Source organism: Triticum urartu, chromosome 5 (assembly GCF_003073215.2).
Source record: "Triticum urartu cultivar G1812 chromosome 5, Tu2.1, whole genome shotgun sequence".
Classification (NCBI taxonomy): Eukaryota; Viridiplantae; Streptophyta; class Magnoliopsida; order Poales; family Poaceae; genus Triticum; species Triticum urartu.
This window is the reverse complement of record NC_053026.1, coordinates 13,305,985-13,320,137: the sequence shown is the minus strand read 5'-3', so window position 1 is coordinate 13,320,137 and position 14,153 is coordinate 13,305,985.

Genomic DNA, 14,153 nt, shown 5'->3' with positions numbered 1-14,153 from the left:
AATACTCAACTACAGATGTTGTGACGGTCAAGAGCATTCGCCAAGTTCTTCGATTGTATGACATGGCAAGCCAAGATGAATTTAATCCCGATATTCACTTTATCAAAAGGCTCTAATGGGTTGGTTCTGAATCTTGCAAGCTGGGAATCAATGAGATGTGTAGGCATCTTTGTTGTACTTATTATTTGAATCTTATTTGTTGGTTCTGAATCTTGCAAGCTGGGAATCAATGAGATGTGTAGGCATCTTTTTTGTACTTATTATTTGGATCTTATTTGTTGGTTCTGAATCTTGCAAGCTGGGAATCAATGAGATGTGTAGGCATCTTTGTTGTACTTATTATTTGGATCTTATTTGTTGGTTCTGAATCTTGCAAGATGGGAAACACGGCATGATGATGCAGAGGACAACAACCATAACAAACAGTTCAAACTTGGTAGTATTATCTTTGTGAAAGTGCGACAAATGTGTTGATCATGTGCGTCCTGAGAATAATAATTCTAATTGTTGTGCATGTTGATCCTGTGGCACTGATAGAACGAGCGAATGCATTGCTTGTTTTAAGTACAAATTTCTATTAAAGCTAATTAAATTTAAGTAAAGTGACCACTAACTCCTGTTATTACAGTACCAATACAGACCCGCTCGTGAACCGACGTGTGGCCGAGGGTGCATCTTCTGCCAGGCGTGCGGCGGATGAGGGAGGGGTAGTAACTGTTGTCGCCTGTACACACTCAGCTTACTGTTGAATCCAGTTCCCCAAGAGCTAAAAAACGAACTGCTGCCGCCGCCTACACACTCGTTCACTCGAAGAGACCCCAATGGCGATCCGAGGGGTGAGCCTGCTGGATATGGACTTCAGCAAGGAGTTCCCCTTTGAGTTCGCCGTTCATTCCAATGGCTGCACCAAGTTGAATGTGATGTACACAAACGATACGGACTCGGTGAAGCTCTGCCTCGCCTCAGCCCTATGGCTGCACCAGGTTCTGGAGCATTTGCCTGTTTCATCGGCAGCACAGACTGCACCTTCGCTACGGTGGAGAGAAGGAAGGACGCGATGATTCGGCCATCTAGTGCAACAAGCTTGTGGACATCCAGAAGCAATACAAGATCATCGGCAACGGGCAGGAGAAGGACTCCGTGGTTGACCTTGCTGAGACCATCATCGACCCGTGATACGCCAACATGAAAGAAGACGACCTGAACACATGGGAGGTACCTCTGAATCTAGCCTACATAACCTACGCGGCCAAGGACGCATACGCATGCTACGACATGTACAGGCAGATCTTGGACATGAGGGCGTGTCTGCTTCCCGTAACCGACGAGTACACGGACAGCCGGAGCATCATGATCAAGCGTGCCAGGAAGGTCTAGATGTTGTACTTTATCTGTTTATAAGCACCTTTATCATCTGAGTGTTTCATGCATTAGCCTATGTGTCGTAATTATCTGTTTTGTCTGAAATATTTCTTTTAAGAACCCATTAACCTGATAGCTTTTTTTAGTGGCTATTTGCTTATGTATGTAAACTAGTTCACTTGTCCGTAAAAAAACTAGTTCACTCGGCTGCCGTGCTTTGAATCTCCTTCCTCCCAACATATTCCCCTCCTCAGGTGGACCCAGCAGGTCTCTGAATTTTCTCCCACTTTCTTTTTCGATGTAGGTTGAAAGTTTCCCCTAGAACCAACTCAACTGTCCCACGTCTAGCCTAAAAAATACTAATACCCCACGTACTATTAACTCATCAAATTAAAATGATATTTTATTACGTAAGTTGAAAGTTCTTACAAAATAATAATAATAGTTGTTTATATATAACTTGGCAAGTTAACTCCTAGTGACTGCGTACAAAAGCTTGCAAAGATTTTACTAACGTGCAATCATGTGTTTATGTTTTTATAACATTTCTCCGTCTAGCCTAACATGATATTTTCACCCAGCCCAGCAAGTCCGCGGATTTTGAGAAAAATGCAAATCGGATTTAAATGGGCTGCATAGATGCTACATCATTGTTTCGCCCAGCCCACCAAATGGACTAAAAAATAAATGGACTGGCTGACATGTGGGCCAGTAGGTCGAAGCCTAAGAAGGCGTTGGACTTACATCCAACAGCCGGCATTCTTCTTCAATCTCTCGTCTTCTTCCCCCAGCGCTGCCGGAACCGCCTACTCCAGCCTTCGGCGTCCAGCGGCGTTGTTTTGCGCTCCTCAGCGAAACGCTACCCCGCCGACGGCCAGGCCATCCCTCCACTCCGCACCTCTTGTTATTCTATGCCGAGTGTAGGCCCACCCCGCATCCGAACCAGTCAAGTTTCCCACTCCTCTCCGTCTGTGACTCCACTGTCGCATCTTCCCCATCTCCGGGTCGTTCCAGTCTCAGGGCCTCGCCGTCGTCCACCGCCTCGGTGCGCTCGGCGCGGCGTCATCAACATACGAGAGTCATCGGAAGAGGACTGTACGTGGAGAGCCTGACGGCTGGGACCCACGGGTCCATGGTCGCACGCAATGAAAGTTCCTCCTTATTACGCACTGTACGTGGGAAGGGCTTCTGTATTTCACGAAAAAAACGTTCCCCCCGCTGACCGGTCGGACCCACCAGCTATATCTTCGCACGCAAGGAAGTGCCTCCTTATTACGCACCAAAAAAATGAATACCCCCCACTAGCTGGGACCCACCATAGTGGTTGGCTGACTTGTGGGCCTACTAAGTTGACGAGGACGGAGGGCTTTGTCAACTTAGTCAATATGAACGATTCTAGCTCCAGTGACCGTACGATGTCCATCCAACGGCCATAGTGCTTCTTCAACCTCTGGTTTTCTTGCTCCAGCCGCCCAAAGTAGCGTCGGTCGTGCCGCGTGCTCCTGCCTCTCGTGGCCGGCTGTGATGCCGCGGAGGCCTCACCGCCCCCTACTACTCCCACCGCTGGCCCAGGGTATCCCTCTACTCACCCACACCCCCTGTTATTCTGTGGCGAGGGCAGCCTCTCGCACGCAGCCGAACCAGTGAACCCTCGTACTCCTCTCCGCGTGGGCATCCATTGCCGTGTTTTCCCTGGCTGCGCGTAGTCCCCTTCCTAGGCCTCGCCATCGTCCACCACCTTGGTGCTCTCGGCGCGGCGTGGTCAATGTTGTCAATGACCGACTTCCATCGGAAGAGTACTGTACGTGGAGAGGCTGACAGCTGGGTCCATGGTCACAGCCCAGTTTTTTTATGATTTGCCAAGTAAGTCGCTTTTTCAGGCCTATTGGGCTGCAAATCTTTCAAGACGAGGACAGCTTCATTCGGCTGGCCGACAAAATGGCCCATCAGAATGAGAAATGGGCTGTACATTTTTAAAACACATCAAACCAGCAATTAGTTTCAAATATATTTTTTCATTTCGAGATTTTAAATTACATTAATTTTTATGCGTGGAGAATTTGTTGGATTTTATATTGTTATACATTTATTTTTAAAATCAGTTTGAATGTGATTCGAAATTTCGGGATTAAAAACAGTTCGGACCGCACCGAAATATGCAAAATTTTGTATAATTTTTTAACCATGGCCACAATATGGGCTGTAATGCTAACAAAAAGAATATGGGCTCCAAAACAAACCTTAATAATTAGCAAATGGGCTATAAATTATTAGAAATAATGGCAGATGGGATGTATGCTGTTTTCCACATATTTGAGGCTTTCCTAAAAAAAGGTTGACGCACAAGAAGTGAGTGTTGGATGGCCATCCAACAGCCGTCGTGCTTCTTCAATATCTGCTCTTCCTGCTACAGCTGCTCAAACAAGCGCCGGCGGGACTGCCTGCTCCCTCCTCCCCGCGGCCGGCTCTGCTGCCGCGCAGGCCTCACCACCCCACCGTACGCCCATCGCTGGCATAGCCATCCCTCTACTCACCCACACCTGCTGTTATTCTCCGACGACGGCAGATGAACCAGTAAACCCTCGTACAGTCGTACTCCCCTCCACGTGGGAAAACTATCGAGTCTTCCCTGCCTCCGTGTCGTTCCCTTCCTAGGCCTCGCCGTCGTCCACCGCCCTGGTGCTCTCGGCGCGACCTGGTCAACGTGGTCAACGACCGACATGCATCTGAAGTGGACTGTACGTGGAGAGGCCGACAGCTGGGTCCACGGCCGCACACAAGGAAATGCCTCCTTATTACGCACAAAATAATGATTCCTCCACCTGACATCAGGGACCCACCAGCTATATCTTCGCACGCAAGGCAGTGCCTCCTTATTACGCACAAAAAAAATGAATACTCCCCTTGTTAGCTGGGACCCAGTATAGTGGCAGGCTAACTTTTGGGCCTACTAAGTTGACGGGGACGGAGGGCTTTGTCAACTTAGTCAATATGCACGATTCTAGCCCCAGTGACCGTACGATGTCCATCCAACGGCCGTAATGCTTCTTCAACCTCTAGACTTCTTGCTCCAGCCGCCCAAACGAGCGTCGGTCGTGCCTCATGCTCTTGCCTCCCATGGCCGGCTGCGATGCGGCGGAGGCCTCACCACCGCCTACTACTCCCACCGCTGGCCAGGTCATCCCTCTAGTCACCCACACCCCCTGTTATTCTGTGACAATGGCAGCCTCACACCGCAGCGAACCAGTGAACCCTCGTACTCCTCTACGCGTGGGCATCCAATGCCGCGTCTTCCCAGGCTCCACGTCGTCCCCTTCCTAGGCCTCGCCATCTTCCACTGCCCTGGTGCTCTCGGCGCGGCGTGGTCAACGTGGTCAAGGAACGGCTTCCATCGGACGTGGACTGTACATGGACAGGCTGACGGCTGGGTCCACGGCCGCAGCAAGGAACTGCCTCCTTATTACGTGCAAAATAATTATTCCTCCACCTAACAGCGGGGACCCACCGGACGGGCCACCGTATTTCGCGAAAAAACGATTCGCCCCCTGACAGCTGGCACCCAGCAGCTACACCTTCGCATGCAAGGAAGTGCGTCCGGGAAAAACAAACAAAACGATTCGCCCCCCTGAATGCTGGGACCCACTAGCTACATCTTCGCAGGCAAGGAAGTGCCTGACAGTTGGGACCCACCTGGTCGAAGCGTATGTAGCGTTGTCATTCTGGTCGCGAACATGTATGTACATATATACTGGTGGATGTAGACGTGCGCACGTGTCGTAGTAGAGGCGCACACGTAGCATGTACACGTACATACATCGTCCAGGGTGCAAGAAAGAAAATACAGCCATGTATGTGTACATATGGGCGGGGTCTCGAACGCCTACTCGCGCATACGTACAGCGAGGGCTCGTTGACGTGGCTGGGTCGGAATGGAGAACCAGCGTCGTCGTCGTGTTCATGGGGAGGCAACGGAATGCGTCATGTTCATGGGGAGGCAACGGAATGCATCGTGTTCATCGGGAGGCAACGGAACGCATGGGAGCCAACCGGCTGGGTCGGAACGGAATGCATGGTCGTGTTCATCGGGAGGGCTTGGACGGAACAGGCGATGGAAACGAGGCCTGGCGTACCGCAGAACGGAGGAAACGGCCTTGTGTTCGACCGGCCACGTTCGAAACGGGATCCTGTTCATCGGGAGGGGTCTGGCGTACCGCAAAACGGACGAAACGGACCTCCTATGGTCGAAATGGGGGTCCTGTTGATCAGGAGGGGTGTGGCGTACCGCAAAACGGACGAAACAGACCTCCTACGGTCGAAACGGGGGTCCTGTTGATCGGGAGTGGTGTGGCGTACTGCAAAACGGACGAAACGGACCTCCTACGGTCGAAACGGGGGTCCTGTTGATCGGGAGGGGTGTGGCAACCGTCGACCTCCTCCAGCCTCCACGGGCTCCTGTTCATCCAGCCTCCACCGCGCGCTACTCCACCGGCTACTGTTCAACCACCCCTCCACCGTCTACTGTTCATCCAGCCCTCCACACCATGGGGTCCTGTTCAACCACCCCTCCACGGGCACCCCTCCACCATCTACTGTTCATCCAGCCCTCCACCACACCATGGGGTCCTGTTCATCCAGAGGCAACACCACCGCTCACTGTTCATCCAACCCCCCCCCCCCCCCCCCCCCCCCCCCCCCCCCCCCCCCCCCCCCCCCCCCCGCAACGCTCACTGTTCATCCCAGAGGCAACATCGATCGGCTTCAGTTAGGAGCAGTAGCGAAGGAATCGCTTGATCGGGTTCAGTTAATAGCCATCGATCGATCGCTCGGGTTCAGCAACGCGTAGCCTGCAGTGCAATCGCTCGGGTTTTCAGTTTGAGCCCAACGCCTCGCTCAGGTTCAGTTAGAGCCAACGCCTCGCACACACGCGCGTACGTGTATGAGAGAAACGTGCATCGCTCGGCCCCCGACCTCCCACCGTAACCGGGAACTCCCCGAAATTTTCCTCGCCCTTGCTTCTACCATGGTTTCTTCCGTCATGGACGGCCCAAAGAATGTCATGCAGCTGCGTCTCCGGCCCACCCAGGACGAAAAGCCCATTTTCTGTCATGATTTTTTGTCATAGAAGTAGGAGCCCAGCACATCTATCATGATACCGGGTTTTGTCACAATTATCGTCATAGAAGTGTCATATGCATGACAGGAAAAAAAAATCGTTCAGCCCAAAATGTCATGGATGTGTCTTTTTTTGTGGTGTTACTTATTTATGTTTAGGGGACCATGAGCATGTACCTGGGCCGGATTCATGTGAGAGCCTCCCTTCCAATAAATTATGGGCTTCTCTATTGGGCCTTCATCAGTGAGCTGCATGTTATCAACAAGTGGAAAATGTGTTCCATACGAAAAATAGTATGCGCTACATACGGTACGGGGCACTAAAGGATCGAACCGTGCAACGACTTCCAAAACATTGTGTTTGTCGTTCTAACAACACATTTATTCAACCAACAGACGAAATGTACTACTGATCGTACATTGAAAACAACAGCAGCAACAACCAGGGCTGAGGGTGCAATAGAAGCAGTAAGCAGGCCAGAAGAGTGAAGACGCAGCTCTCTCTTCCAAACCAAACATCAGCCATCGTTACAAAAGGGCTACCAAAAAATAACAAGTGTATGCATCAAACTAAATAAAGATCCTACTACACCAAGTATACGCATCTAACTAACTGGCTCAGTTAGACGTTACTATTTATTAAGCTGTGGAGATTGGCTGACGGCTGAACCAGATGGGTGCCTGACGGGGGAAACTCCAACCAGCAGGTCGAAGTCAGATACTTGCGACCCTCTCTCCTACTTTGGGCTGCAGAGCATGGAGGCACATATCAGGGTATGGTGCATGTAGAGACGCATGGTACGCTGTGAACACACAATTTTGCCTGATGAACGAAACCGCGATGCCATCATGATCCTTGCCGTCGGTTATCTCTTGGTTAATCAGATAATTCAGTTCGACAAACAGAGAGCGTGTACCAAGGCTACTTACCAGCCTCTAGTCAAAAATTCCTGAAGGCCCAGAGAAGCTGGGATCCTGCTCAAAGACCTTGCAGTGACTGTGATTGTATTCCTTGAAACAACACGTCCGTTACGTGCGAACGATCATCAATCTTTCGCCGTCGTCTGATCGAGCCAGGAACCACCTGCAACTGCCATGCCGCTTTTCTTTGGATGGTTCTGGAATTAAGAAGGGTAGGGACACCAGGCGGCCTACAACATCATATCAAGTTGGAGTCAAATAAAAAAGGGCTCTTGATTTAGTCAATCTTAAGAATAGCATGTTATGAGCATGAATATTTTTTCAGCAAATGTTGACAGTAATATAAGCAAGCCATCATGATATCATAGGAAAGTAACATACTGCTGTAACAGCCGTCTGTAGCGATGACTGGAGTAGGCCAACAATACGTCTAGGACGAGAAGGAGTCGACAGTGTAAATGAAGCCCTTGTGTTCAATGGCATCAGAGAACCATGCAGGATGTATGATCCTGCAATGGACGTGCAGATTTACCCACTTACCGCAGTGACCTGTTAGATAGGCGAGACCACGGTTGAAGAACGCAATTAGCCTGAAGTCTTTATAATTCGCAGATCTTGTGGGCACTTGGCAGATTACAACCTTGAGCAAATCAAACTTGGTATCATGTTGGCTATTGTAAGATTCCGAGTATTCTCGGCCGTGGTGCCAAAGCAGTGCAGTATTAATCGAAGGAAGGGGGATCAATCGTCGGGTGTAGACCTCCATGAGCATCCAGCTGCCGCGACCGTCGACGAGCACCATCCAAGACGTGTTCATGCCGACCCAGTACATACCGTTAATGTAGTTGAGGCTGACAGGGATCGGATCGCGGTCAAGGGGGTTGATGCTCGCCACCCTACGATCGTTATGCTGCTTGACACGCCGTTTCTAAAGATCAGGCGGCATCAGCTGTTGGGGAACGTAGTAATTTCAAAAAATTTCCTACGCACACGCAAGATCATGGTGATGCATAGCAACGAGAGGGGAGAGTGTTGTCTACGTACCCACGCAGACCGACTGCGGAAGCATTGACGCAACGTAGAGGAAGTAGTCGTACGTCTTCCCGATCCGACCGATCCAAGCACCGTTACTCTAGCACCTCCGAGTTCTTAGCACACGTAAAGCTCGATGACACTCCCCGGGCTCCGATCCAGCAAAGCTTCGGGGATGAGTTCCGTCAGCACAACGGCGTGGTGACGATGATGATGTTCTACTGACGCAGGGCTTCGCCTAAGCACTACAACGATATGATCGAGGTGGAATATGGTGGCAGGGGGCACCGCACATGGCTAAGGAACGATCACGTGGATCAACTTGTGTGTCTAGAGGTGCCCCCCTGCCACCGTATATAAAGGATCCAAGGGGGAGGGGTTCGGCCGGCCCTATGGTGGCGCAGGAGGAGTCCTACTCCTACCAGGAGTAGGACCCCCCCCCCTTTTCTTAGTCCAAGTAGGATTGGTGGAGAAGAGAGGGAAAGAGGGGGGCGCCGCCCCTCCCTCCTAGTCCAATTCGGACCAGGGGGAGAGGGGGCGCGCGGCCTGCCCTGGCAGCCCCTCCCACTTCTCCACTTTAGGCCCATAAGGCCCATTAACCCCCCCGGGGGGTTCCGGTAACCCCCGGGTGCTCCAGTTTTATCCGATACTCTTCCGGAACCCTTCCGGTGTCCGAATATAGTCATCCAATATATCAATCTTTATGTCTCGACCATTTCGAGACTCCTCGTCATGTCCGTGATCACATCCGGGACTCCGAACTAACTTCGGTACATCAAAATGCATAAACTCATAATAACTGTCATCGTAACGTTAAGCGTGCGGACCCTACGGTTCGAGAACAATGCAGACATGACTGAGACACATCTCCGGTCAATAAACAATAGCGGGACTTGGATACCCATATTGGCTCCTACAAATTCTACGAAGATCTTTATCGGTCAGACCGCATAACAACATACGTTGTTCCCTTTGTCATCGGTATGTTACTTGCCCGAGATTCGATCGTCGGTATCCAATACCTAGTTCAATCTCGTTACCGGCAAGTCTCTTTACTCATTCTGTAATACATCATCCCGCAACTAACTCTTTAGTTGCAATGCTTGCAAGGCTTATGTGATGTGCATTACCGAGAGGGCCCAGAGATACCTCTCCGACAATCGGAGTGACAAATCCTAATCTCGAAATACGCCAACCCAACATCTACCTTTGGAGACACCTGTAGAGCTCCTTTATAATCACTCAGTTACGTTGTGACGTTTGGTAGCACACAAAGTGTTCCTCCGGTAAACGGGAGTTGCATAATCTCATAGTCATAGGAACATGTATAAGTCATGAAGAAAGCAATAGCAACATACTAAACGATCGGGTGCTAAGCTAATGGAATGGGGTCATGTCAATCAGATCATTCAACTAATGATGTGACCTCGTTAATCAAATAACAACACTTTGTTCATGGTTAGGAAACATAACCATCTTTGATTAACGAGCTAGTCAAGTAGAGGCATACTAGTGACACTAAGTTTGTCTATGTATTCACACATGTATTATGTTTCCGGTTAATACAATTCTAGCATGAATAATAAACATTTATCATGATATAAGGAAATAAATAATAACTTTATTATTGCCTCTAGGGCATATTTCCTTCAGTCTCCCACTTGCACTAGGGTCAATAATCTAGATTACACAGTAATGGTTCTAACACCCATGGAGCCTCGGTGCTGATCATGTTTTGCTCGTGGAAGAGGCTTAGTCAACGGGTCTGCAACATTCAGATCCGTATGTATCTTGCAAATCTCTATGTCTCCCACCTGGACTAAATCCCGGATGGAATTGAAGTGTCTCTTGATGTGCTTGGTCCTCTTGTGAAATCTGGATTCCTTTGCCAAGGCAATTGCACCAGTATTGTCACAAAAGATTTTCATTGGACCCGATGCACTAGGTATGACACCTAGATCGGATATGAACTCCTTCATCCAGACTCCTTCGTCCGCTGCTTCCGAAGCAGCTATGTACTCCGCTTCACATGTAGATCCCGCTACGACGCTTTGTTTAGAACTGCACCAACTGACAGCTCCACCGTTTAATGTAAACACGTATCCGGTTTGCGATTTAGAATCGTCCGGATCAGTGTCAAAGCTTGCATCAACGTAACCTTTTACGGTGAGCTCTTTGTCACCTCCATATACGAGAAACATATCCTTAGGCCTTTTCAGGTATTTCAGGATGTTCTTGACCGCTGTCCAGTGATCCACTCCTGGATTACTTTGGTACCTCCCTGCTAAACTTATAGCAAGGCACACATCAGGTCTGGTACACAGCATTGCATACATGATAGAGCCTATGGCTGAAGCATAGGGAACATCTTTCATTTTCTCTCTATCTTCTGCAGTGGTCGGGCATTGAGTCTGACTCAACTTCACACCTTGTAACACAGGCAAGAACCCTTTCTTTGCTTGATCCATTTTGAACTTCTTCAAAATCTTGTCAAGGTATGTGCTTTGTGAAAGTCCAATTAAGCGTCTTGATCTATCTCTATAGATCTTTATGCCTAATATGTAAGCAGCTTCACCGAGGTCTTTCATTGAAAAACTCTTATTCAAGTATCCCTTTATGCTATCCAGAAATTCTATATCATTTCCAATCAGTAATATGTCATCCACATATAATATCAGAAATGCTACAGAGCTCCCACTCACTTTCTTGTAAATACAGGCTTCTCCGAAAGTCTGTATAAAACCAAATGCTTTGATCACACTATCAAAGCGTTTATTCCAACTCCGAGAGGCTTGCACCAGTCCATAAATGGATCGCTGGAGCTTGCACACTTTGTTAGCTCCCTTTGGATCGACAAAACCTTTCGGTTGCATCATATACAACTCTTCTTCCAGAAATCCATTCAGGAATGCAGTTTTGACATCCATCTGCCAAATTTCATAATCATAAAATGCGGCAATTGCTAACATGATTCGGACAGACTTAAGTATCGCTACGGGTGAGAAGGTCTCATCGTAGTCAACCCCTTGAACTTGTCGAAAACCTTTTGCGACAAGTCGAGCTTTGTAGACAGTAACATTACCATCAGCGTCAGTCTTCTCCTTGAAGATCCATTTATTCTCAATTGCTTGCCGATCATCGGGCAAGTCAACCAAAGTCCATACTTTGTTCTCATACATGGATCCCATCTCAGATTTCATGGCTTCAAGCCATTTTGCGGAATCTGGGCTCACCATCGCTTCTTCATAGTTCGTAGGTTCATCATGATCTAGCAGCACGATTTCCAGAACAGGATTACCGTACCACTCTGGTGCGGATCTCGCTCTGCTTGATCTACAAGGTTCAGTAGTATCTTGTCCTGAAGTTTCATGATCATCATCATTAGCTTCCTCACTAATTGGTATAGGTGTCGCAGAAACAGTTTTCTGTGATGTACTACTTTCCAATAAGGGAGCAGGTACAGTTACCTCGTCAAGTTCTACTTTCCTCCCACTCACTTCTTTCGAGAGAAACTCCTTCTCTAGAAAGGATCCATTCTTAGCAACGAATGTCTTGCCTTCGGATCTGTGATAGAAGGTGTACCCAACAGTCTCCTTTGGGTATCCTATGAAGACACATTTCTCCGATTTGGGTTCGAGCTTATCAGGTTGAAGCTTTTTCACATAAGCATCGCAGCCCCAAACTTTAAGAAACGACAACTTTGGTTTCTTGCCAAACCATAGTTCATAAGGCGTCGTCTCAACGGATTTTGATGGTGCCCTATTTAATGTGAATGCGGCCGTCTCTAAAGCATAACCCCAAAACGATAGCGGTAAATCAGTAAGAGACATCATAGATCACACCATATCTAGTAAAGTAAGATTACGACGTTCGGACACACCATTACGCTGTGGTGTTCCGGGTGGCGTGAGTTGCGAAACTATTCCACTATTTTTCAAATGTACACCAAACTCGTAACTCAAATATTCTCCTCCACGATCAGATCGTAGAAACTTTATTTTCTTGTTACGATGATTTTCAACTTCACTCTGAAATTCTTTGAACTTTTCAAATGTTTCAGACTTATGTTTCATTAAGTAGATATACCCATATCTGCTTAAGTCATCTGTGAAGGTGAGAAAATAACGATATCCGCCACGAGCCTCAATATTCATTGGACCACATACATCGGTATGTATGATTTCCAACAAATCTGTTGCTCTCTCCATAGTACCGGAGAACGGCGTTTTAGTCATCTTGCCCATGAGGCACGGTTCGCAAGTACCAAGTGATTCATAATCAAGTGGTTCCAAAAGTCCATCAGTATGGAGTTTCTTCATGCGCTTTATACCGATATGACCTAAACGACAGTGCCACAAATAAGTTGCACTATCATTATCAACTCTGCATCTTCTGGCTTCAACATTATGAATATGGGTGTTACTACTATCGAGATTCATCAAAAATAGACCACTCTTCAAAGGTGCATGACCATAAAAGATATTACTCATATAAATAGAACAACCATTATTCTCTGATTTAAATGAATAACAGTCTCGCATCAAACAAGATCCAGATATAATGTTCATGCTCAACGCTGGCACCAAATAACAATTATTTAGGTCTAATATTAATCCCGAAGGTAGATGTAGAGGTAGCGTGCCGACCGCAATCACATCGACTTTGGAACCGTTTCCCACGCGCATCGTCACCTCGTCCTTCGCCAGTGTTCGCTTAATCAGTAGTCCCTGTTTCGAGTTGCAAATATTAGCAACAGAACCAGTATCAAATACCCAGGTGCTACTGCGAGCTCTAGTAAGGTACACATCAATAACATGTATATCACATATACCTTTGTTCACCTTGCCATCCTTCTTCTCCGCCAAATACTTGGGGCAGTTCCGCTTCCAGTGACCAGTCTGCTTGCAGTAGAAGCACTCAGTTTCAGGCTTAGGTCCAGACTTGGGTTTCTTCTCCTGAGCAGCAACTTGCTTGCTGTTCTTCTTGAAGTTCCCCTTCTTCTTCCCTTTGCCCTTTTTCTTGAAACTAGTGGTCTTGTTAACCATCAACACTTGATGCTCCTTCTTGATTTCTACCTCCGCAGCTTTCAGCATTGCGAAGAGCTCGGGAATAGTCTTGTTCATCCCTTGCATATTATAGTTCATCACGAAGCTCTTGTAGCTTGGTGGCAGTGATTGGAGAATTCTGTCAATGACGCAATCATCTGGAAGATTAACTCCCATCTGAATCAAGTGATTATTATACCTAGACATTTTGAGTATATGCTCACTGACAGAACTGTTCTCTTCCATCTTGCAGCTATAGAACTTATTGGAGACTTCATATCTCTCAATCCGGGCATTTGCTTGAAATATTAACTTCAACTCCTGGAACATCTCATATGCTCCATGACGTTCAAAACGTCATTGAAGTCCCGATTCTAAGCTGTAAAGCATGGCACACTAAACTATCGAGTAGTCATCAGCTTTCCTCTGCCAGACGTTCATAACATCTGGTGTTGCTCCAGCAGCAGGCCTGGCACCCAGCGGTGCTTCTAGGACGTAATTCTTCTGAGCAGCAATGAGGATAATCCTCAAGTTACGGACCCAGTCCGTGTAATTGCTACCATCATCTTTCAACTTTGCTTTCTCAAGGAACGCATTAAAATTCAACGGAACAACAGCACGAGCCATCTATCTACAATCAAACATAAACAAGCAAGATACTATCAGGTACTAAGTTCATGA